Raw genomic sequence first — 25,589 nt, 5'->3', positions numbered from 1 at the left:
AAGATAGAGCACTGGTCACTTCTCTCGTCTGTCAATGTCTAAAGTCAGCTGGATGGCTTTCACCTCTGCAAACTGGCTGGACTCACCTTCTCCCTCGGCAGTTTCCGCGACTTGTCATGTAGGGCTCCATACAGCAGCCTTCCACCTCCGCTGCTTCCCCACAATGCGACAGGACCCATCCGTGAACAGGGCATACTGTTTCTTGTCTTCTGGCAGCTGGTTATACAGTGGGTCCTCTTCAGCACGTGTCACCTCCTCCTCTGGCGATGCTCAAAAATCTTTGCCTTCTGGCCAGTCCATGATTACCTCCAGAATTGCTGGGCAACTGGGGTTTCCCATTCGGGAGCGCTGGTGATCAGTGCGACCCACTTTCTCCATGCAGCATCTGTGGCATGATGCGTAGAGGGGACCCTCTCTTTGAACATCCAGCCCAGGACCGGCAATCGTGGTGCCAGAAGGAGCTGTGCTTCAGTGCCGACCACTTCTGAAGCAGCTTGAATGCCTTCATATGCTGCCAGAATCTCTTTTTCAGTGGGAGTATCGCGGGCCTCGGATCCTTTGTATCCCTGGCTCCAGAACCCCAGGGGTCGACCTCGAGTCTCCCCTGGTGCTTTCTGCCAGAGAATCCTGGTTGGGCCATTCTCCCCGGCTGTGGTGTAGAGCACGTTTTTAACATCTTGCCCTGACCGGACTGGACCAAGGGCTACGGCATGAACTATCTCCCATTTAATTTGTTCAAATGCCTGTCGTTACTCAGGGCCCCATTCAAAATCATTCTTCTTCCGGGTCACGTGGTACAGAGGACTTACAATCTGGCTGTAATTTGGGATGTGCATCCTCCAAAAACCCACAACACCCAGGAAGGCTTGGGCTTCCATTTTGCTGGACATAGCTGCTCTTTTGTTGATGACATCCATTGGGATTTGACGGCGCCCATCCTGCCATTTTGTTCCCAAAAGTGGATCTCTTGCGCAGGTCCCTTGACTTCACTTAATGGCGAAACCGGCTTTCAGAAGGATCTGAACTATTTTCTCCCATTTCTCAAAAACTTCCTCTGCTGTGTCACCCCATACAATGATGTCGTCGATGTACTGCAGATGTTCTGGAGCTTCACCCTTTTCCAGTGCAGTCTGGATTAGTCCATGGCAAATGGTGGGACTGTTTCCACCCCTGGGGCAGTTGATTCCAGGTGTACTGGATGCCCCTCCAGGTGAAAGCAAACTGTGGCCTGCACTCTGCTGCCAAAGGGATGGAGAAGAATGCATTAGCGAAGTCAAATGTAGCGTACCACTTGGCTGCCTTTGACTCCATCTGATACTGAAGTTCTAGCATGTCTGGCACAGCAGCACTCAGCGGTGGTGTGACTTCATTCAGGCCACGGTAGTCTATTGTCAGTCTCCACTCTCCAGTAGATTTTCTCACTGGCCATACGGGACTATTAAAGGGTGAGCGAGTTTTGCTGATCACTCCTTGACTCTCCAGCTGGCGGATCAGCTGATGAATGGGGATAAGGGAGTCTCGGTTGGTACGATATTGTCGCCAGTGCACCGTTGTGGTTGCGATTGGCACCTGTTGTTCTTCCACCCTCAGCAACCCCGCAACGGAAGGATCCTCCGAGAGACCAGGCAAAATGGACAGCTGTTTAATATCTTCTGTCTCCAAAGCAGCTATGCCAAAAGCCCACTGATACCCTTTCGGGTTCTTGAAATACCCTCTCCTAAGATACTCTATACCAAGGATGCATGGAGCTTCGGGGCCAGTTACAATGGGGTGCTTCTGCCACTCCTTCCCAGTGAGGCTCACTTCAGCCTCCAATACACTCAGCTCTTGGGACCCCCCTGTCACTCCCGAAATGCAAATGGACTCTGACTGTTTGAAATCTGATGGCATGAAAGTCCACTGTGCACCAGTGTCCACTAGAGCTTTATACTCTTGTGGATCTGATGTGCCAGGCCACCGAATCCACGCCAACCAATAAACGCGGTTGTCCCTTTCCTCCACCTGGCTGGAAGCAGGGCACCTCTAATCCTGGTCAGAGAATTTGCTGCTCACCTGCTGTAAAAATGACTTGGAGGTCCCCTCCAGAGGATCGGAATCAAGATCAAACTGTCTACCTGGTCTGGAGAGCTGGCTGCTGGCAACTGGAGCGGCATTTTTCCTAACAGAATCCCCTTTGGTGATTGTTTTACCTCGCAACACACACACTCATGCCTCTAGACTTGAGGTGGGTTTTCCATCCCACTTCCTCATGTCCTCTACGTGGTCATGCAGGTAAAACCACAGGGTGCCCCGGGGTGTATAGCCTCTGTATTCTCTCTCCTGAGCAGAGAAACGCTTGACTCTGATAGCTGAGATGCGGGCCCGCACAGGTGGGGAGTAGGACATATCCTCTTTGAATTGCTGGAACTCCCGGGACGATTTATTTACAGATGAGACGAAGGAGGAAGAGAGACTTTCCTCATATTGCCGGAGTCTGGCAGCCACCTTATCCACTGTTGGTGCCTCCTTACCTTTCCAGTTCACTACTGCCAGTGAGTTGGCATATGAGGAGGGTGCGCTCCACACAAACTTCCTCCACATAGATGCTGTGCACTGGACTTCATCTGGGTCTGTGGGTAACTGCTCATCGTCTGTGTCACAGTAAACCAGCTCCCGCACAGCTAATTCCCTCAAGTACTGAATACCCCTTTCCGTATTGGTCCACTTGCCAGGGTAACATACAAAATCGTCACTGAAGGGGTACCTCTCCCTCACGCCTGACAGAAGTCTCCTCCAGAGGCTGAGGGCTTGTTCTTTTTTCCCAATGGCCTTGTCAATGTCCCCATCCCTGGCCAGAGATCCCAGCTGCTTGGCTTCCTTGCCCTCTAATTCCAAGCTGTTGGCCCCGTTATCCCAGCACCACAGCAGCCAGGTGACAATGTGCTCGCCTGGGTGGCGGCTGAAATCTTTCCGCATGTCTCGCAGCTCGCTCTGGGACAGTGACCGGGTGATGATCTCTGTCTCTATCTCCCGCGATGACCCTGGCTCATTGTCATCCGTCCCGGAGCAATCTGCTCTCTTTGCGTCTTTCTTTAGTTTTACACGGGTGACTGCTACCTGCACAGGTTGGTCATTGGGCTCAGCCGCGATGCCTGCTGCTGGAGCTGGGGCTGGAGCAGCTGCTGTGCCTGCTGGGGAAACCGAGGCAGACCCTGCAGCTGTGGCAGCGGTGTTGCCAGTCGGGGGGGTTGTGACTGCCTGCTGGGCTGGAGGGGCTGCAGGTCCGGCCGGGGGGGCAGTGCCAGTTGCGGTGCCTGCTGCTTCGTTTCCCCCCCTTTCCCCTTTAAGGCACTGAACAGTGTTGAACAGGGCTCCGTAGGTGTGGGCCAGACCCCAGCACGTTGCTGTGATTTGTGTCTCTCTGGGTTCCCAGGGTGGCAGCACACTTTTTGCAGATACTTTACTAGTTTGTCAGGATCCTGCACTTGCTCAGGGGTGAGCTTAAAAAACATCGGGGGTGTCCACCGCCCTAGGTACTTGCCCATGCTGTCCCACACACCCAGACACTCACAGCTATCCAGCCCCGGGGCAGGTCTCTGCACGATGTTCTTAACGACTTGTTTAACCCTAAACAAGACCTGCAACCCATTCAGGAGGCAGAAAAAAAGGAGAGTGCTGGCCTGAGCATCCCACGGGTACTCGAAATTCTCAAAAGCTGTTAGGACCAGCCTGAAGGAGAGAAGGAGGGTGAAAGAGTGGGGGAAAGTATCCCCTCCGGTTTTCCCCACAGATTGGGTTTTATTATTAACAAATTTTAAGAGATAGGATCCGAGGTATGGAAATGACCGCAGTGCCGCATGCAAATACAAACCTAATTTCATGCACAGTGATATTATTATGTCATAAGTCGATATCGTACAGTAGAGCAAAATCATCATCCTGGTCATTTTCCCCGAGGTAATGAACAGCATGGCAGCGAACAGATACAGCAAATAAGGATTGGAAAACCACAACCATCTGATCAAAGTCAGAAACATTTTTACCGGCGACTACTTAACTAACACAGTAAATACATACAACAAATTGTAACAAAACCGAAGAAAGCTGTTTTAACACCTGTTGCTCAGCCCTGCCGTTATCCCTGCCGCACGTTGGGCACCAAATAAAATGTTCTGGTTTTGGCTGCAGCCAGCAACAAAAGCGCCACGCAGCCGCCCCTCCCCCCGCCGCGGTGCGGAGGAGAATGGAAATAAACAGGCAGAAAACTGGTGGGTTGGGATAAGGGCAGTTTAACAGAACAGCAAACAAAGGGAACAGGAACAACAATGATACAGAAAAGGGAATATACAAAACAAACCCTCAGAACAGACCCGCTCTCTTGGACCGCACCGCCGCTGTGCCCTCCCGAGCCATGAGAGAGTTCCCGCTGTGCCGCCCCCCCCCACCGGAACCCAGCATGACGGCACACGGTATGGAATACCCTGCTCTGTTTGACCAGGTTGGGGTTGGATCAGCCCACCCAGCTGTGCCCCTTCCTGGGTTCTGGTGAAAATTAACCCTGTCCTGGCTGAACCCAGGACATAAGTCTAGATTAATCAGTTTCATAGGCTGTCTTAATAACTCTGACACTGTACGTACAGGGTGTCACTAATATCCGCAGAAGAGTAATGGAAGACTTTCCTTCTGCCCCAGAAGAGAAAGAAGGTCTGCCTTAGACTTGAAGGTATTAAGGCAGCTTATTTGGAAGATCATTCAAGAGAAATTTCAGTTACTTGAAATGTTGAAGTAAGATAAAATACTCAATAAGAGATTACTGCTGTTACTTCATTTGCACATTTCTGTTTCTTCAAGGTGTGCTTTTTTTCAGTGTTACTAGTTACCTCTTGTTAATCATTCTGTTTCGATCCCTTTCCCCCAGTGTGCCTTCTTGCTCTGTGGCCACTAAAACCCTTGAACAGCAGAGTACTGTTCACAGTTCTTGTTGGCAAAGAGAAAACTGGCTTCATAGCAGAGCTTTCCAACAGGATACTTCTCTCTGTGGCGGTGAGGTAAGTAATGAGGGAACACAGTGTGCTGAACACAGAAACCTGAAGGACCAGATGAGCTTCTGCAGTGGCAGTCTAGTCATCTTCACTGGTGGGCCATGCAGTCATCCATGAGTATCCTTATTATTGGGAACTGAAATATCATGAAAAGCAGTTGCTGTGTAGGCTTACTCACTTTGCAGCTTTTCATCCAGTTTTTCTGTATCTGTGGGTTCCTTTTTCCTCTGTTTAAATGTTGCCCATTTCAGTTCCCTGGGGAACTTCTGAAACTAACACATCAGACTATATATATGCCCATCTATTTATTTTCCTGCCATGTATCAAGTTTTCATTACAATTCTTACATCATTCACAAAGGAGAAATTCTCTGCAGATTCATTCCTAATTTACTCTGATTTTCTACTGAACAATGGAGTCTGTACAGCCTTAAGACCCCACAGAGTTTAGTGTTTTTTTACAAAAATGGGTTTATCCTAGGCTGAGGGATATTTCAAACCTGCATGCAATTTAACAGAGTTTACAAATGTAGCTCATGTTGTTTCATCATTTCTCGACAATGATGCAAAGAAATTCAGTGAGCATACTTTCTGTTCTGTCATTAGGGGTCACCAAAATGTGTGTGGCAAATAAACTTCTGTACTCAGTAACAGGTCTTTCACCATCCACTCCTGTGAACTTCAAAATATTTGACAGTACATTTCATAAGGCAAAATCAGATTTAAATCTTCATGTGCATTCAATCACATTCTCTTAAATGATAAAATACTTAAAGTGAAAACAAAGCTTGACATAGTAGTTACTGAATTGCAAGGAATGTGATAGATGGCAAAGGGTCATAAGCGTTATTGGCTTGCAAGACTCAAAGAATTGTGTTGTATTGAGAGTTTTGTTCACCATCATCCTATTTTTAGGCTGGGATTTCGTTTTGTGATACTTTTAACAAGCTCCTCTCAAGAATTCATCTCTGTTTGCTTGTTACATACACATATTTTCTGTTTATCTCTTGTCATGTTTGTGAGCTCAAGTTTCATAATTTTTAAAATGTTGCTTCTTGCTAATGCTTGCACGTTTACAGTGAAATTGATACAAAGAATGGAAGAATACAAGAGCTAAGGTGACTATTATCTGGGTAAATATTACAGAAAGAACCAGACAATGTACAGTTTTGGTTTCAATATCTTTTCTTAGAAGAGGAAATTTCTGTTTTCTTGCTTGATTTTAAGCATACCATGAGGACAGGAGATGCAATGGGAAAGATTTAAGAAAATACGGTGTGCTTAACCATGAGGATAAGAAATGCTCGAAATCCTAAGTAGCACTTGGAAAAGTATGAAGTCTATTCCTAACCGCAACATGAGGAAGAGGAGAGATTTGACAGCATTCTAGAAAGTGTATCTTCGGAAGAATCTTACTAATGTTAGTTCATTATTAAAATCTTATTTTACTACTTGGCATTTTTTTGTTTTCAGTGAGGCATTAAAATTTCTTTGTTGTTGGATTTGGGTTGAGGGTGAAGAAAGGATAGAAAAAAGTACAATAATATAGTCATGGTCCTATTATCCAGATTAAAACCAGATATAACAAAACTAACTGTAGTTCAGTCAAAGGAAAAAATAACCATAAAGTTTGACTTTGATTGTTTTACATAGCCGACTGTTGGTTGCTTGCCTGCACATCAGTTCAGTATGCAAGTTATTTTGTGCGTTTTATTAATTACTCGAAAGGAAACTTTAACCAAAGGTGCTGTTAATTTGATTTAGTGTGATTTGGGGGAAGGGGAAGGCTAGTGTTTGGCTTTTTATCAGACAAATGACTTTCATTTACAGTTTGCTACAGATGGGAAATTGGTCCATTAATCCCTACAATTCTCCCTTGTGACTTACGAAAGTGACTCTGTTACTCAACCTGCACATCTGTACAGTCAAAAATCTTCAAGTATTTGGCTAGTTGTTATTTATGAGTTTCCTGTTCTCTGAATCTGTTTCTTTACCACATAAGAAACTCCTCTGGAATTTTTTGTTAAAGGAGTACATCACCTACTTTGATAATATCTTTCTGTTGCCTTTTGGACTTGCTTATTAGCAGTTCCAGTATGGAGAATACTGAAATAAATGAACTGTTTGTGAGAATGGATGTTCTGAATTAACAGTGTAGATTTTGTAGAACAGTTGTTACTTGTTTTTCAGTACTTCACAACTGCAGATTTAGGTTTGGGTTTGGGTTTTGACTCTGCCAAGTCAAAAATTACAGTTATCTCCACAGATTTTATTTTTTCTTAATTTCTCTGTTTATCTGTTTCTATGTTTGTACCTGTCATTTTATGAAAGACTAAGGCAAGTTGACGTGAAGTACTAAACAAAAGGAATGATTTGTATCATTGTCATAGTTTGGCCTTGGATGAATGCCAGCCTCTCACAAAAGCTGCTCTGTCACTCCCCCTCTCCTCAACTAGATAGGGGAGCTAAAAATATGAAAAGCTTATGAGTCAAGATAAGGACAGGGAGAGATCTTTCACCAATTACTGTCATAGGCAAAACAGATAGAACTTGAGGAAAAAAAAACCAATTATCACCAATCAAATCAGAGTAGGATAATGAGAAATAACACCAAATCTTAAAAAATGCCTTCCACCCCACCCCTCCCTTCTTCCCAGGCTTAACTTTACTCCCTTTTTTCTACCTCCTCTCCCTGAGCAGCACAGGGGGCACGGAATGGGAGTTGTGGTCCGTTCCTCTCACGTTGTCTCTGCCGTGCTTTGGTTCTCAGGGGGACGACTTCTCACAACTCTTGCCGTACCCCAGAGTGAGGTCTCTCTCATGGGAGACAGTTCTCCACAAGCTGCTCCATCTTGAGCCCTTCCCAGAAGGTGCAGTCCTTCAGGAACAGGTTGCTCCAGTGTGGGTCCCCCACGGGTTCACAAGCCCTGCCAGCAAACCTGCTCCAATGTGGGCTCCTCTCTCCATGGTCCACAGAACCTGCCAGGAGCCTGCTCTGGCATGGGCTTCCCACAGGGTCACAGCTTCCATCATACATCCACCTACTCCAGCATGGGGTCTTTCATGGGCTGCAGGTGGATACCTGCTCCACTGTGGGCCTCCACGGGCTGCAGGGAAACAGCCTGCCTCACCATGGTCTTCATCACAAGCAGCAGGGGAATCTCTACTCTAGCGCCTTGAGCACCTCCCCCCCCCCCCCCCCCACTTCTTCAATGACCTTGGTAACTGCAGAGTTGTTCCTCTCACATAGTCTCACTCAACTCTCTAGACTGCTGCATCCCAACAGGTGTTTTCCCATTCTGAAATATGTTATCCCAGAGGCACTACCACCGTCACTGATGGGCTCAGCTTTCTCTAGCGATGGGTCCATCTTTCAGCCGGCTGGCATATCAAACATGGGGGAAGCTTCTCACACCTTTTCACAGAAGCCACCCCAATAGCCCTCCCACTACCAAAACCTTGCCACGCAAACCCACAACAATCATGTAATAGTGATATGAAACGATTTACAGAATAAAAAGTGATGTAAGAATGAGTAAAGATACTTTCTGTATATTTCTGGATTTTTTTTTTCAAGTGTCGACCTAATGACTAACAAAATATATTTCAAAATACCTCAGAAGCTACAAAGTTACAAATTGTCTTAGGCAGATCTGTGTATAGAAACCTGTGTGAATGGTTCAAGACAGATTACACCACTAGGCTTTTGAAATCATATTATTAGACTAAGTTTGGAAGAAGACAAAATGAAAAGAGAAGTACCAAAACCTGCATAGAGAACGCTTTCTTACTGTAGGAGTAAGTTAGAGGCAAAGAAGGCCCTACAGGAGGGCAAATTTTGTCAGAGGATGGGGTTTTTATATCTTTTTCACCTGAAGCAACTTAGAATGATGTCAAAAGAGAAGAGGAAATGAATATAAAGACAAAGTAGAGGAGGAAAGGGAAAAACTGCTTTCTGGCAAGATTTAAAATTAATGTGATTTAACTTGAAGATTTCTGAATAAAAGGCAATGTCATTTTTCAAGTATTTCAAGGTGCGGTGATTAAACAATGAGGAGAGTAGTGAGGAGAGTTTTGCAATTACTTAAATTATAATTACCAGTAACATGATTCAACACTGCAAATGAAAAATTTAAACTCAGTATGTGCAATGTGTTTCTTGTGGGAAAATCTATTAGAGGTAGGAAAATCTCTTCAATGAAGATGTGAGAATACCATAATTTGATTCATTTGGTGCTACACTTGGTGAAATGCTTGGAAATAAAGTGTAGAGAATAAATCTGTATTTGAAAGAGAATGTAAGCATCTAATAAATCTTCCCGTTTTTATTCTGACTACATAATAAAGTGGTCACCTTATGAAAATACAGGCCAAGCCATTGAAGTACTATTTTGCTTGATTAAAAGATTTAGTCCATTAAGCATGTTAAGAGAAAAAAACTTCATAATTTTTCTATCTGAATTTTCCTGAAATTGTCACTGTGGTTTCATCTATTGCTGAACGTGTTTTTTAAGATTTAAAGGAGCTTGGTTTTCCTGTGACAGCTGCAGTTATTTTAATGCACAATGTCATGAAAGGACAGCACAATGAAAATATAAAAAGCCAAGCTTGTTGCATATGTATGGCTTGTGAGTAGCTGAAACTAAATTTTGTCGATTTGTAAAGTCTAAAATACAGTTGGGATTACATCAGATTTACCCTTCAACTATTGTAAGGAAAGAGAAATACAGTTAAGTGAAACACTTTTTAAGAAGCTTCATATCTTTACTCCTTCTTTAAAGCTATTTTTTTCTCTATGTCCTACTTTTTAGCTGCAGTTGAGCCATGGTATTTAATTCCCGTAAAACATCACAAATGGTGTAATTCATGAACTTTGACAAAAATGCTGACGTTGATTTGAACCAATGGAATCAACTGTGTTGATGACACCTCTGTAGAATGAATCAGCATTGTTTTGTTAGAGCCTCAAAAAATTAAATATTTTGATGATTTTTTTGACTTTTTAAATATTCACCAGTTATGTCTGAGCATAAAAACGAGGAACAGGAAGAAAGCTTCTTCCCATTTTAGAAAATTTCATCAAATAAAAATCAATCTCTGTTCCCTTTTATTCTCTGATATCTGAATTTGGCAACAACTAATCAGTATAATTTATAATAAAACTGGATTTTTCAGGAAATGTGTTTTATTCAAATGCTATTCTTATGGCATATGTAAAATTATTTTGTGCACTTTATGTTATCACAGAATCATAGGATCATAAAATCATAGAATGCTTAGGGTTAGAAGGGACCTTTAGAGGTCACCTAGCCCAACACCCCTGCAGTGACCAGGGACATCTTCAACTAGACCAGGCTGCTCAGAGGCCCGTCCAACCTGACCTTGAGTGTTTCCAGGGATGAGGCCTCCACCGCCTGTCTGGGCAACCTGTGCTAGTGTTTCACCACCCTCATGGTAAAGTAGTTGCATTAGCCTTAAATGTGAAAAGTGTTGCAAATTATTTTATTGCAATGGTTTCCAAGACATAAAAACAACCATCAAAACAAAGTGCAAGAAAACAAAACAAAAACCTCTATTTGCCTTTTTGTCCTAATTCAGTTAGGAAGCACAGGAGAAAAAAATAATAATAAAAAGAAAGGAAGGTCAGCAGACAAAAATAGCATATGGAAATGATATGCAACACTGAGAATATCACTCTGTTAAATATCAGTGCCTAGAGCTCATATCCCACAGTAGGATCTGGACATATGTGGGTGTTTGTTATACATGTTGCTTTGTAGCCTAAAGTTAATTTTCCAAGGGAGGCAGCAATTTCACTTGTGAAAATACTAGAGAGCATCAGCATTCATTTACAACAGGGTTTTGAACTTGCTCCAGTGACAGTTATAAAGGCTTGCAATTTACAGCCAGTGTTTTTAGCTTAGTCCTTCATCCCTGTTTCTCCTCCTCATGTGAATTGGTGAGGGAAAGGGGGAAAAGGCAAAAAACAGTTATCTTGCAGACCTTTTGCTCTCCCTTTCTACATAAGCCAGTTCAGAGGAGCCCATATCTCTCTGGGAGCTGATCTTCTTGTCCTTTCATCTGCGTTGAACTCTAGCCATAAGCTGCAACAATGCCATTTATAATCTCAAAGGGCAGTGCTGAACTTTAGTATAGTGGAAGTAACTTTACCTAGCTGAAACTGTAAGCAAAGACATCCACAGGACTCATTTAGTCCAAAAGGAAAACTTACTAATGCCTGATGCGTAACCAGTCAAATACAGTTTGTTAGATACCTTAATTACAATAGAAGTTAGGGAAGCCAAGAAAACTGAAAAGGAGAAGACACAGTCACAAACATATGCAATGTGGTGATGTACTTGACGGAGCTAATCAGCTGGATCAGTCAGCCCCAGCTCGGAAGAGAAAAGAAGTAGGTATACTTCCACTTTTGCAAGTGCTCTCATACATATTCTTCCCTCCCTCAGGCCCTCCCTGCCATACTTATTCTTTCCTTGTACAAAAATGGATTCTGATGTCACTTGCCATCTGCTCTGAGTCTTTTAGTGGTGAAGAGATATCATCACAATGAAATATTTGGTTTGACATTTTGGGACAGATTTTGGTTAGAATGGTAAAAGTTCTGCTATGTCTGACCCACCTCTGTATCAGACCAAGCTCTATGTCTGACCATGGCTAAAGAAGATGCTTCTCAGGTAACACCTGATCAATATCTACAGTCCGTACACCTTGCACTGTGACAACACCCACAAGTTTTCATTAGAGTTGTTAGAGGGATATCTCTGCCTATTCTATTTAACATCTCTTTACAGACCTCCTATCCATGAATTTCGCATATTTTTATATCTGCTGATACTATTTGCACACACAAATTCTTGTGGCAACAGATTATAGTAGTTCACTGCCTGCAGTGACAGGGCTGCTGTGCAGGGTGGAAGGATCGAGCAATGAGAAGTTTATCCATTGATTTTCCAGATGAATCACAGTAGTAAAAACCTGAAAAACTGTTTTCTGATGTTATATTTTTGCTGCATTCTGCACCAGTAGAGCATAGTAGTTGGAGCAGTGTGCATCTTTTAAATTTCAAATCACTGTTCCTCTGTCAGGAGTTCCCAAACAACTGCTTTTAATGAAATGTGCATCTATGCCATCTGACAGCATTTGATCCTTTAAAAACTATAATCTGATCTACAGCAGTAAACTCTGCATGCCAAGGCAAATACTAGAATGCCTGAAGTAATATACTGAGAGAATCTCTCAGGCTTGTGCAAAATAAATTGCATGAAACCAAAATATAGTCTGAGAGTTTTTTCCAAGGCCTCTGCAAAATATTTCTTCTCACCCATCTTTGCCACACCTGAAATGTCCAGAGACAAAATTTAATTAGTAAAGCACCCCAAACATGTCTCTAGAAATCTGTCTTCTATAAAATCTTGAAGAAATTAATGTTTTGTTCTCTTGAGGAGCAGGGAGATTGCACAGAAAAATTTGGGTAAATTTTGGACACTGAACTACTTCTGGAGGTCTGATCATTGGCATGCAAGGTTTTGAAGAGTTGAAGCATCTTAAGATAATTTTTCAATTTAATATAGAAAAAATGGTGTAAAAATCTTCACAAAACCCTGGAAATGAGAAGGAAATATTCTTCAAGACCTTACATAGTGGTTACTGGTATCACATGTCCTGTTGATTTAAGCACTTTTTACAGTACATATCTTTTTATCAATGACATGTAAAAGCTCCTCCTTATTTAGTAAGATGCTCTAAAACATAGGAATAAACCTATTTTATCAACTTTTAAAATGTTTTCGGTGTTTAAAGTAATGGTGAAATTGTGTAGCTGAAGCCATAGAAACTATGCTGTGAATGTCTTCCACGAGTGTATGAGCTTCATGTTAGTTCTAATATTACATATATCACAGAATGACAGGATCACAGAATGTTAGGGGTTGCAAGGGACCTCTGTGGGTCATCTAGTCCAACCGCCCTGCCGAAGCAGGGACACCTAGAGCAGGCTGCACAGGACCTTGTCCAGGTGGGTCTTGAATATCTCCAGAGAAGGAGACTTCACAACCTCCCTGGGCAGCCTGTTCCAATGCTCCGTCACCCTCAGAGGGAAGAAGTTCTTCCTCATGTTCAGATGGAACTTCCTGTGCTTCAGTTTGTGCCTGCTGCCCCTTGTCCTGTCACTGGGCACCACTGCAAAGAGTTTGGCCCCATCCTCCTGACACCCACCCTTCAGATATTTATAAGCATTTACAAGGTCCCCTCTCAGCCTTCTCCAAGCTAAACAAGCCCAGCTCCCTCATCCTTTCCTTGTAGGAGAGGTGCTGCAGTCCCCTCACCATCCTCGTAGCCCTCTGCTGGACTCTCTCCAGTAGCTCTTCATCCTTCTTGAACTGGGGAGCCAGAACTGGACACAGTACTCCAGATGGGACCTCACTAGTGCAGAGTAGACGGGAAGGAGAACCTCCCTTGACCTGCTGGCCACACTCCTCTTAATGCACCCCAGCAAGTAATTGTTACTTTGCCTGATTTGCCAATGTTTTTCCTTTCCTGCATTCCTTTCCTTGCCTTGCCTTGCCTTGCCTTGCCTTGCCTTGCCTTGCCTTGCCCTTCCCTCCCCTCCCCTCCCCTCCCCTCCCCTCCCCTCCCCTCCCCTCCCCTCCCCTCTCCTCTCCTCTCCTCTCCTCTCCTCTCCTCTCCTCTCCTCTCCTCTCCTCTCCTCTCCTCTCCCCTCCTCTGTTTCCAAATTGGTAAAGTTTACAATCATTTCCAGCAGTTGCTGTGTTTGGTCTTGAGAAAATTAATTTTCTCTTTTTTGCCTTTTTAATCCAAAAAAATGTTTTCCCTACCTCAGAGTCTAAAGACCTGTAACAACCAAGGCAGTAAGAATGACAAGGAAAGATTTCTGTTGGAGAGTTTGTATAGAATAGTTATAATATTTCACTTTTTATGGTTACATAAATGGCTTTATTTTGACCTTAAAGGGAAAATTTCAAATGTAGACATAGCATTTGTGTTAATGCATATCCTGAATGCCTTTGGGCAATTTAATATAGGTTTTAGTTATCCTTTATATGTAGAAGTTATAACTCTGGCCTTCTGTCTGTCTAATCAATAACTGGCAGAACACAGGACCTCCTTTGTAGCATGTGAATATTTCCATCAGCATTTTTGATAAATGAACTGTAGAACTTTACCTCTGAGAATGAGCAACTTGAGGAGAAAGCTTTGGCATAAGGTGTCGTGCTCCCTTGAAGAAGTCTGGATTTAGATCTCCTTTATAGGACTCCCTTGAAAATTTGTAGGTTGCATTCTGCATTGATCTGTAGTTCTGGGAAGATCGTTTACGGCTGAAATTGTTTCCACAACAGATGTAAATTCTAGAGAAGACTTTCTGAATGTGATCCCTAAACAGGGTCACAGGCTTTCTAGAGTAGCTTCTCTCTTTTTTTCGTAATGTTGTTCTTTTTTTTCTCTTTTTTTTGTAGTTTACACATCAAATTTGTCATGATATTTGTCTAAAGTTCTATGAATGTTTTGGGGTCGGTTTTTTTCAGTGTTTTTTTCATGGTGTTTTGTTATTTTTCTTTTTTTTTTTTTAACTAAGATGGTGAAATAAAACAATTTATTTCCATGGAACAGAAATAGAAGTCTGATTTGTGAATAATTTTGCAAAATGTAATTTGCTGTTTAGCCAACATATCGAAGATAAATTTCACAGAGATTATTATGCCGAGTTAGGAAAATTCATGTTTGGAATGTAATTGTTAGCCTTTATTGCTCTCTAGGTATCAAATGTATAACTACTTTCTGTTTTCTAAACATATAAACATAGACAAAATTATGTTTCAATAACTAGTGATAAGAACAAGTTTGTTTTCTTCTGTTCTTGCTAAAATTGTAGTACCTGTAAGTTGAAATGTTCTTTCTTGAGATTGTTAATAGTTTTATTAAGCCAAGACATGAAAAAGCTGTCATCTGCAATTAATTCTTGAAAATGTCACAAGAAAAAAATATAAAAACCTGAAGAAAAAAAATCACAGATTTGTAGCTGTTTGGCTGAAATTTTAATGGTGTGAAGGAGATGCTGAAAGGGTAAACAACACACTTCCAAAGAAAACTGCCTATAAATAGAAGTTGGCCTGATTCTTACTTATTCTGTAATTGGCTTGTACTGCTTCATAAAATCACTGAAAAATTCACTCCCTATATCATACATTAGAAATTTTCTGCTAAAAGCTAGGCAAAGGGTCATCCTGTCTGAATGTACAGAAACCATCTGGTTTCACTGGACTTCAGCACTGGGAGAACAATTTTTAAACCCTCTTTTGATTTTTATTTATTTGCTTGAAAGCGAGGAATTTTATTATGTATTTATGAAAAAGTAGGTTATTTTATGTTTATGTGAAAATGTATGAACAGTACACAGTCAATTTAAAGTATATGATAGCTGTTTTCCAAGGACTTTAAGATCAAACAATAGACTGTGTCTGATCTAAGTGACTTTCCTTGTTCAATTTTTGTATGTTGTATCAGAAGGAAAGAAGTTGTCCCAGCTGTGCTGCACTGTCTCCTATACTTACTGCCAAAATAACAGAAAACAAAATGTACGTATTAAGATTCATTTCATTCTCCTTATAATTCTGTTTTGAAATACAACCTCAGGAACTGTGTTTGCCTCAACTGCAACTCACAACTTCAACTGAGCTATGTACATTTAGAACTTAAAATACATCACATTGTTCCCATTCTGTCTTTAATGGAAATGTAACGCACCACAACCTGTTTCTATCTTAGAAAGATATCTCAGATAATTATTTTTGTTTTAAGTGAATATACTTGTCTTTTTGTGGCCAGTACCATTAAAAAGGGAAGACTAATTTATCCAAGTAATTAAAAGCAAACCCATAAAGTGTAATAATGCTGATACAAAGTATAGTGTAATTTTATATAATTTGTATCAGATAACTGTGAGGATGACAGGAAGATTTGTAGACATTATGTGTTTCAATAACAAACTGGCTTGTTTTGTTCTTTATGTATGTCTTCTCTTTAAGGTGTGAAATTGATGGTGTTCAAGGGGCAGTTGTCTCACGTGTTCAGCACTTAATTATTATAACACTACTATTTAAGTAGTTTAATACCCGTATGTGACCTTATAGAGTGAGATGTATTTGACCTGGGAGAGCTGTTACTTTGCTAGCTTTAAAGAGTTTCTCACCACTCCTTGAGACTCTTTCACCCAATTTTCTGAAGAAAGAAATCTTACACATTCACATTGTTATCCCATCTCCCTGGCCCCCAATAACTTTTAAGCTATGCCAAATTCAAATACAACAGAAAGTTAGATTACCCCAGTATTAATTTACTACAGGTTCCTAAGGTGTGATGGAATGAGCAGGGGAGACATTTGTAATGCTAGCTTCTCCAGTAATTTCTGCAGTGGTCTGTTTGGTGGATACAAACAGAGCAATACATCTGGACAAGAGAGCAACCTGGCACAGACCTGGACACTTCTTGCCCAGTCGCTTCACAGCCTCTTGCTACCTACCTGCCTCCTTATACGACCTCAGAAACATGACAGGCAGCTATAGTTGTGACAGATGTTGCAAGACTGGGTGCCAGAAAATATTCTGGCATGGTTCTGAGATGGAGGTAACAAAAGATGCATGCTTGTTGGGAAATAAACAGATAAGAGGTCAAGTTTCAATAAATTCAGAAAAATAATGCAATCCTGTCCACTGGTGGTGATTTTTTTGTTATGGGTCTTTTCTAACAATTTACTAAAAATATATATATACTTTATTGCTCTTTATCCAAACTGTCGTTCAAAATCGAATAGTGAAAAATTAGGACCCTCATTTATCTAATGAATGGGGATAGCATTAATAGTAAGCTGTGGACTATCTTTTTTATAGTCATGCATTCAAGCACTCTCGTGACTTGAATAATAGTATGAAAAGCGTATTTGAGATTAAAGCCCTCATTTACTGGTTTCAGACAGGGCTTCTGTACTAAATCGTAATGTGTATTTGCAACTTTGACAACAATTTTTTTTCTTTTGCGAATAACTTTGAACTGTTAACTGAAATATGGAGGATAAAATAACCAGCCTGCTAAATATATTGTTATGAACAGTAAGTACTGTATTATTTCCCTCGACAAGAGTCAAAGCTGTTTTGGCTGAAGCAAAGAAAATCGAGTTAGTAATTTATTTGTCATTGTTTCACCTTTCAGTGTAACTGGTTTAGTTTTTATGTGTTACCTTCTCTGAGCATATTTTGATACTGATTCTGTGTTTGTTTATTGATGCTGAGATCTTGCATTCACAGGCATTACAAGGATTTATGGCTTCTGTTTATGATAATATTTCCAACAACTTAAACTGTTGCCTACACTCCCTGTTGTATTTCACTCATCACTTTATGAGGTAACCCTGGGATATGCTTGTTTATTTTATAGAAGACGAAAAGTGGGAATGTGGCTTGCAAACAGAGGTTTTTACAACCTGATGTGAGCATAGATTAGTGAGTGCTAGAATTTTCACCAATCTTTTCCCACTGAGAAATCTGTGAGAAGTTCCACTAGCTTGACTTTGGATACTTACAGAAAATGTTCCCAGGCTAGTCTACCTGTATAGATTTGAGCAGTGAGCCCTTGTTCAAACAAATATTAGTATACTGGGAATTTTCCTATTGTTAAGGTCCGTATTTTTTGCAAAGTATTGGTAAAAGAGTTGTTTTGTTAGCTCATTTGGAACTGAAAATCTCTTCAACACTCTTTATGACACAAGTTAACACATTTGAAACCTTGTCATCTGGTTGCACTACAACGAAGTGAGAAGTAGCACAACAGAGCAAATTCATTTGGATAACACTGCATATTTTTGCTACTGAAAATGATGCTTAACAGCCCAGTTCTGAAAGAATTCGCATAAAGGTTAGGGCACTTAACAGGATTCAGATCTCTGAGTTTCCTTCTCTATTATTCCGCTGGAGAAAGAGAGGCAGTAAAAGCCAGACACTTTACTGCAGAAGTCTTGAAATGCAAGCGGATAATTGGAGACATATAGGAGAAAAACGATTCCGATCTTTTCTTATGCAGTCAGGTAAGTGCATCCCTGAATTCACGATCTGTAAAAGGGAGAATAATATTACCATGCAAGCTGTAATACAAAGAACTATGAGATTTCAGCTATCAGAAGAGCACAAAGAGATGCTTTGGTCTGCTTTCTGCTGCTTTTTCTTTTGACTGATTTTGTGCAATCACAGGTGTCCCACTTACTCTAAGAACACATGTTTTTCTATTGTGTAAAATGAAGGCATTAATTTTCTTTTCCTATCCTAGACAGCAAAATTTAACCAATTGTGGCTAATCAAAAGCAGAGCTATGAGACAGTCACACTGTGCAGTCATGGAATAATGATTGTGATGATATGTATATTATGTACCTTCATCAGAGGACTTTTGTCCTTGTTCTAAAGATGAATGTACATGCAACACTGGAAGAGCCACTTCAATCCTTTCCCTGGTAATCACTAGAAGAGTCTATATTTCCTGGACCCAGAGCATTAGGGACTGCCACGATTTAAGTGTACGTGCCAAGACCAAGTCAGTGCCCATTTTTTTGTTTGTTTTGAATTTTGTTTTTGCATAAAAGAGAAGAAATGTGAAATTGAGCTGTGGAAGGGTTATTTTTGCTTATTGCTCTCCAACCAGGTTCTGCATTCCTGAAGGAGTCAATCACAATTTAACTTCTTGTCGTTTCTTTCAGCAAGAACATAACATGTTTGCTAAATTTAGTTCAAATTCTTTATTTGTATTCCCCAAATTTCTGTGGAGAAATTTTCAGGTATGCTATTCCTTCTGGGCTCATCTTATGAACTGCATATATCTCTAAGAGTCAAAGCTGGGTATCACAGATACCATATATCATTTGTCCATTTACTTCGGTAGATGATGGAATGAAAGGTTTTCTGCTAAAACAGTGGATAGTATAGCATGAGGGACATTGCTGTGTTACAAGCACTAATATATAGTGCAGTTTATTTAGTTTTAGCATTTTGTGAGGTTTGCCTATATTATTTGTATTTAGACTCTTACTGCTGCTAGAAACTTGAAAAGCAGGCTATTACTCTTGCACTTAACAGACGACTCACAAATGTCTTAGCCAGATAAAATGTGATTAGCCTTAAGGATGCTTTCTGTGAGAGTTATTTGAACGTATTTTACCACTCTACCACCTTTTACTACTTCTGTTGAGCTTCAGAATTCTGTTAAGTTCTTCAAGAGCTTTTCCTCTTACTAACATCTTCTAAAATTGCAGATACTATGTATTTTATACAATGAATGACTCTTCTTTTGTGTCCTGAGAGTCCCGGTTAGAAAAACTTTATAAAGAAGGAAAATACTAGAAGTAGTCTGGTTATACCTACTGCAGAAAACCTATCTTTATTTATTTTTCTGATAATGTGCAAAACATTTCAGAGGGATGAAACCTTTGAGACCTTTTTTCTGTAAATTATGAGTTCGTAATCTTTCATGGCGAGAACTGCGTTTTTTACGTTTAAAAGATTTTTTTGTAACTGTGATTAAAGTGATTATTTCTGTAGTTCTATCTTATTCACATCTTTTCTACTTTTTTTGTTATTTCAACTGATCTACAGTATTTTTATTTCTGTGTTCGTTTTTCCCACTTTGGTTGTTTGATTTTATTTTGTTATGTTTTGTTTTAATGAGGTCAGCTTTTATCTACTAATTTGGTTTCACTGAGAAGTTCTGCCCTTTATTGATAAGACAGTGTGTGTGATACTTTCTGCTACTTACAACTATGCTAAGGCTTCATGAGGTTTAGACAACCTGGACAGAGTCATCCAAGTCACGTGTTTGAATCACCGTTGTATTTTCAAGTTCACAACAAAAATTAAGTCAGTTACTTAACATTATTAGCTTAGGGGAAAAAGAATAAATCAAGTAATGTTTTTAGAGTGTTCTAATATTTCTTGCTGAATAAAAAACAGAAATTCTTAATAAAACTATCTTACTGCTGTTGAGCAACTAATTTATGAAAAGCCTGTCCAGAACAACTGTATTTCAACCTAGATATTCAGGAGCAGACTGTCATTACTATTCTGTTGGTCCCTTCCTGTCATTTATAAAGCAGAAAGAGAAGAAGACTGAGTGTTGAAGAGTAACGAGCTGTGTGCGAGCGTGCAAGGACACCTCATGTAGTATCCTAGTAAATGAAAACTCAAGGTGTCGTAGTCAGGCTTAAGTTTGTTACCCAAACCAAGCAGAGGGGTGAAGTCCCTATAATCAAATTATTTCAAGATCAGTAGATGAGATATTCTACAGTTTAAGAGAGACTGAGACTTTCATTTCAGTCTCTATACTCTTGATGAATTTTTCTAGTTCTTTATTTTAGGATAGTCTTCAGGGTTTTTTGGTTTTCGCCAAAATAATTGATGATTCATCATTAAAGCTTGATGACAGCAGAGAGCCATTTCTTATCCAGCATTATTTTCAAAGTGCTTGACATTGCAATCTCAGCATCCTTTTTGGAGAACTTTTAATGTAACATCCACAATGTATAGATTAAATTATTCTGGTTACAGTTTTCCGTTGTGCTGTGCTATTGAAGATAAGGAAAATATACATATATTTAGTGCAACCAATTTGCTTTCATAGAATTAGCAGTCAGTGGAAAAAGTAGCTACATTGATGCTAATTTTGTCTTCTCGATAATTGCCCACTTCCAATTCACTCAGTGGGTTTACTATTTTTAAATAATTTGTAAATGCAGAAGAATAATAATTGTAGTTTTTCAACTCTTCATCTTTTTTCCCCTCACCAATGAAGAGAGCTGTTTGCTTTGAATGATTTCCGTGATTTTTACTTACTTGGTTCTCTTAATCTCGCTTTGCATTGATAAACAGCTGTTTATTTTAAGGTTCATCCTTGGGTGTCAAGGCTTTGCAGGAAAAAACAAATTCCAGTCCTTCAGTTTTGTCTTCTCCTTAATTTTGATTCTATTACTGCCACTTAATCCCAAAATGTACACATCTTTGTGTTTCCATATTCAGAGTTACTACATATTAACTATAGTTGGAAATAAGATTTGTTCAAAGTGCATGCAAGTGTGTTTGTGTATTTTTCTATTAATCCATAGTGTGTTATCTTCCCCCCCCGCCTTTACTCAACAGATATTCATTTAATTATTTCATGTAAACAGTTGTCATGGGATATAGTTTTGAGCAGATACCATTTTATCTGAGCTTATTATAATTTTGATGGTGTAACTTCATGGCTGAACACAGCTGAGACTCAGCAAAAGGATATAGATACTTTTACACTTCTTTGAATGTTCTTAATTTCAAACATTACTGAGACTGAAATAAGGAAAGCATCAAAAATTTAGGGATTGAATTAAGTTAGGAGAAGTATTCAAAGTTTCTGAGCATGGGGGTTTGTTTTAAATTTTCCAAACCCTTAGTAGCTATGAAATTACATTTTTGCACTTTCAGTGGATCTTCACTTTCACATTTCAAGGGCTTTTAATTCTAGTGCTGAATGAAAAGTCAGTAGTGATCTAAATATTACAATATAATCTTTGCATGATTTGATTGTAGACAGTTACTAAAATACATAAAAGAGCAACTAGAATACAGTTTATATTGAGCATTAATGCTTTATAAAGCAGTTCCCCTTAGTTAATATTTTAGTCAAAGAAATACTAAATTTATGACATAGTGTTTGTTGATTATAAATATTCAGACAGTCAATAAGAATCTAAAGTTGTTTGCGTTTATCTGAGGTTAGTATGATGTATATATATATAATGCAATGTTGGGATCAGGCATAGATGGCTGACATCCTCTTATTATGTGGTGATATATATATACATATATATATATTAATTGCAATAATATTTTCAGTTTTGATTCTTGTTTGGACAGTGTTCCAACTGCCAATAGTATGACATTGGTGGTATCCCTAAACTTGGTGTCAGAAATACCAGAATTAATTTGATGTCTTTACAATTACTATGTGCAACTTCTTACTTGTAGGCAAGGTGCTGGTTAACAGTTTAGCAGTGGTTGTTGGGGAAAACTGGAATAATCAGTTCTTGTATAACATCGGCATTTTAGGTCATTGCCACAAGCAAAGACTGAAGATAGATGCACCCATTTTCATTTCCTTTTCTACCTGTTATTCTGCCTAAAAATATTTGCCAGCATCAGAGTCAGCGAAGACTACATGATTAAGTCCTTTGAACAGTTGAGCTGCACACAAATGCCAGCAGTTCATTATCTAAAAGAAACATAGTTCTTTTCTGAAAATAAACAATCAATCTCCACCCCTACATCACCACACAGAATTATTTTAAGCTGACCCAGTTTCAAGTTTAGCTAACATCACCCTGTGGGAAAACAAAGAATGAGACATTTATGCACAGGTGACAAAAAAAAAAACCCACCAGCATTTTTTCAGAAACACAGACCATGTAACTCTGTGGGAGATCATAACTGTCTGCTACAGTGGGACCTCAAGGAATAAGTGGAAGTTATTGAAAAAATGTTCTTGCAAACTTTAGTGTGAGTGATATTTGTAATATCATAAAATGAAATCAGTAAAGCTGTTTGAATAATGCTTACTCTAAACATTAGTAATACAATAAACATAATATTTTTAGTCCGACTTTGAGCAGATTATTCAAGACATTAGAAAGATTAGCAATGTTTATATTTTTTTCTTTTGAGTTTCTGTTTTGCTAACTCTTTGAAATATTTTTTTTTTTAATTTATACTTCAAATGATATACTGTTTTATGGCTATACTTCTGGTAGATTAGTAATCAGCTTTCTCAACATTCAGAATTTTAGTGTCAAGATACTAATAAATGCTACGTGATACAGTTATTGTTTAATTGCAAATAGGAAAAAGAATAGAAACTGACAGAATCCCTGTAAGGCATACTGTATGTTTTACGATATGGAGATCTACTGCTTCTGTGCTTGTACTATGTAGTATCTACTACTAAAGTTCAGGGTGTGGATAAATTTCCATTGTGCAGTTGTGGTCAAGGCAAGTTGATAGTTTTTCACAAAAAATGTTATCTTTATGCATTGCTGAGTCATGAAAGTAATCCTTGTGCTAAGCAATGCACCTGCAATAAAGCTTGGCAGTCAAACAGCCTTCTAATTTTGCAGGAGGTATAAGACTTCTGTGATGTGATCCCCTCTGTAGTGAGTGACACTACACTATCCCATTCTTTCCCATTGTGTGTCAGAATCAAACCAGGTAGCATTCACATGATTGATTTTTAGTCACAATTTTTCATCTCAGTGCCTTTCACTGAAAAAAAAAATAGAAAAAAAGTGCAAGTATACCTGATTTAGAGATTGTACATAGGCCAACAAGTAATTGACCTTTGTCTGCAAGATGCAATCTATGAAGAAATCTTCCTTCGCACTGTTATGATGGAATCCGCAGTTGAAGCCTGAAGTCCTGGGTTTTTCTGTATGTGACAGGAATCGCATACTTGCTCTGCTATTTAATGTAACAGTTTTAAGAGTATTACTAGGGGCCGAATGACAACATAATGGCAGACAATCAGTGTATAGTTTTGTTTTTTACAATTCAGTTAAATTTTAACCACTACACTTATTCTGATTGACTTTACAGTATCTTCAGATCACTTCCACTGCAAATAACACACTAGCTTACATCAGAAATGCATTTTCTTTTTCATATCTTATTCTAGAATGCAGAATTGTCTTGTGAAGTAACTTATCTGCATGTGACAAGAGCAGGAGACACAAAAGTAACAAAATTTTTATGCTTTTAACTCCCTTCATGCATTTTTTTCTTTCCTTTTTTTTTTCTTCTCTCCTCAAATTAGAGCTAAGGTATCCTGAAAGCAGAGTCATCTCTAAGAAGGATAAATCCTAAAAACAGATTTGCTGAAAATGAACTGCACACAAACCTTTTCTTCCTTTTAAATAAATTCAGTTCAGACCTTCAAAATAATCTAGACTCAGAGCAGCCAAATACCAATTACACAGATCAAGGATAATCTGTACATATTCTTTTTTTATAACAGTTAAGCAGAGTTTCTTATCTTGACTATATTCTTTAATTGCCTAGTTATCATGACTAAATCTTTCAGGTTTCTTAAATATAGTCTTCAGCACTTTCTCTGTAAGAGCATATGTACTTCAATATGTTCTTATATATATTCATTTATGTTAATACATTTTGAGAAATGCTATTTCTGCTTTAAGCATTGATTATTTGTGCTATATTTATTTAGGAAAACTTGTAGCTGTTGTGTTTATCCAATTTTAACATTATTCAGTGCGCAGTAAATCAGAAAATGGAGATATGCTGCAGTCATACTTTGGTCACTCTAGATTACTCCTTAGCAGATTTGTATTTCTTAGGAATTTTATTCAGTTGCTGAGATGAGATGAAGCACTGCCTTCAAGAAGGAGAATCTTTTGTAGAAATAAAGTAAATAAACAGAAAAAAATGAAGAACTTTTAGCATTACAGTTTAGTAAATAAATAAAGCTAGAAGCTGGAGGACAGGCTAATAGTAAATGAAAAAAAATCACTGGGATCGTGAAGACTGTAATTCTTCCTTTTAACTGGACCCACTCCCCTAATGTTACCTTTCGCTCTGTTTTTTCCCTGAGCTGGATGAGCCTGCCAAGATCAGCTGGTGTTGCTGCATAGATTCATTCACAGTATTTGGCAAGAAGCTAGATGTTTTAACTTGATTTCTTTTCTGCATAGCAATGACCATTTGTCCTATAGAACATCTGCAGAGGAAGGCTGAGTATAAGTGACTAGAAGTGATTTTCGTAACTCTATGTTTTGTGAAATTCTCAATGACTTTTGGAGACTTACGCTTTTTGCTAGCTTCTAAGCTTGTTTTCAGATATAATCTATATAGAATAGACCAAGCAGTTAGAACTCTTCCAGGAGCTTAATTCCAACTCTGATTCATTTCATTCACTCTGGTTCATTTGTGCAGTTATTTTTGTAATATTACCCTTTGTTGATATGTAACACGCTCAGGAACTGCATGGCAATTTTATAAAAATATACATTCAGTTTCTACCTGTTTTTATCTAACTTTGGATGGCAAAGACTTACATGGGTGTCTTTGGAGTGAATTCGTCACCTTTCTTGTGAAACATACAGTAATATACATTACTTCAAGTGGTGCTGTCATCATTCTGGAATTCCACATGTATAACATTTAATATAGGTTTTTAAATAGTTTCAGACCGTCTTCCAGTATATGTGTCTGTGTCAATAGTACAGCAGATTAGAATTCAGAATTAGTGAATAGTACTACTAAACCAGAGGTGGTGCCATGCTTATTCAATAGGACATGATCCAATAAACAAGAAAAAAGTTACATGGGAAATTTTGCTTTTTTCTTCAGTGTTTTACCATACCAGAGAGGAATAGTGTATCTGCCATGTAAGCAGAGGATCAATGAAGCTCTTCTCTACATGTTTACGATCTGTCTTTCTCTGCATGCAGATGAAGAATG

The 25,589-nt window shown here is 39.4% G+C and overlaps 1 protein-coding gene across 35 annotated transcripts in view; it reads left to right on the top strand.

Moving 5' to 3' along the window:
- Positions 1–25,589, top strand: part of PTPRD (protein tyrosine phosphatase receptor type D) — a 1,391,241-nt gene that overhangs the window by 157,367 nt on the left and 1,208,285 nt on the right. The window contains exon 1 of one of the 35 annotated variants that reach the window (XM_075446990.1): positions 18,092–18,134. The exons of the other annotated variants lie outside the window; for them this stretch is intronic. The gene's annotated coding sequence lies outside the window, so the exon portion shown is untranslated. Of the gene's footprint in view, positions 1–18,091; positions 18,135–25,589 lie in introns of those variants that run through there. 35 annotated transcript variants of the gene reach the window in all.

The sequence above is a fragment of the Opisthocomus hoazin genome, chromosome Z (genome assembly GCF_030867145.1).
Source record: "Opisthocomus hoazin isolate bOpiHoa1 chromosome Z, bOpiHoa1.hap1, whole genome shotgun sequence".
Taxonomy (NCBI): Eukaryota; Metazoa; Chordata; class Aves; order Opisthocomiformes; family Opisthocomidae; genus Opisthocomus; species Opisthocomus hoazin.
This window is presented reverse-complemented; position numbering and strand designations above follow the sequence as displayed.